At 56.7% G+C, this 1,049-nt stretch overlaps 1 non-coding gene across 1 annotated transcript; it reads right to left on the bottom strand.

The window, feature by feature from the left end:
- Nucleotides 1–584: 584 nt before the first annotated feature.
- Nucleotides 585–658, bottom strand: TRNAN-GUU (transfer RNA asparagine (anticodon GUU)). Its single transcript has one exon. It is a non-coding gene; the product is annotated as a tRNA-Asn (tRNA).
- Between the last annotated feature and the right edge of the window lie 391 nt (nucleotides 659–1,049).

Genomic DNA, 1,049 nt, shown 5'->3' with positions numbered 1-1,049 from the left:
TCGGTGTGGTTTCACTCAGAACTTCTGAAGAGTATCCTTGGTGAGGCTGGCACAGATCTCGTTCAGCTGGCCCAACCCCTGCTCCAGTGGAGACACCCAGAGCAGGGGGCCAGGCCTGTGTCCAGGTGGCTTCTGAAGTTCTCTAGGGAGGAGACCGCAGCCTCTCCTTCTGGCAGCCTGTGCTGGCGCCCCATCACCTGCACTGCGCATAAATACCGCGGGCGTCTCTTGTCCTGTCGCTGGGCACTGGGCACTGCTCCAAGGCATCAGCTGTCTCTGTGCATTCACAAACTCCTTGTGGGCCGCCTCAGTGCTGAGCAGAGGGGAAGGATCACCTTCTGTGCCCCTGCTGCACCACTCCTAACACAGCAGGGCGCCCCCTGGGCTTTGGCGTACGTACGGTGGTGCTGCTGATGCACTTCTGCCACAGCTTTTTTCCTCCCCATATCCCTTTTTTTCTCTGTAAGGAGCTGAACTCAATGAGGGCCCAGCGCGTGCAGCTGCTTGCGGCTGTTCCTCCCTGGGGGCGGGATTTTCTGCTTTTATCTTTCGGACTTTCCTGTTGGACTTTAAAAGGGAGCCTCCGTCCCTGGGTGGGCTCGAACCACCAACCTTTCGGTTAACAGCCGAACGCGCTAACCGATTGCGCCACAGAGACCTGCGCGATTGTTGGCAGAACAATATTGCACATTGCATTTGCATTACCTGCTGCAGGTGGTGGCTGCGTGCGTGTGAATATCGATCACAGCCACCACGCTCCTGCGCTGGGCTTGAGGTGTCCTTGTATCAGAATAGTGCAGGAGATGCAAAGAAATCTGCTGCCTACTGTGGGGTGCAAAAGATGAGGTTCTTTTCATTCGGAGAAGTAGCTCATGTTGCTCAGGAGAGGAGGGCTTGACGTGGTGGTGTTAGGCCATGCTCGTATCTCAGGCGTGGGTGAGCTGTACGCTTCTTCTAAGCCAAAGCTGCAGAGTGGCCCAGCGGCACAGTGCTTGCTGCTTGTATGGGCACGGCTGTGAGAACTCTGGCAACCTCTGTGGCTCTGAGCT

Source organism: Tympanuchus pallidicinctus, unplaced genomic scaffold (assembly GCF_026119805.1).
Source record: "Tympanuchus pallidicinctus isolate F22 unplaced genomic scaffold, pur_lepc_1.0 scaffold3, whole genome shotgun sequence".
Taxonomy (NCBI): Eukaryota; Metazoa; Chordata; class Aves; order Galliformes; family Phasianidae; genus Tympanuchus; species Tympanuchus pallidicinctus.
The sequence above is the reverse complement of the archived record's forward strand: the minus strand, read 5'-3'. Positions and strand labels throughout refer to the sequence as shown.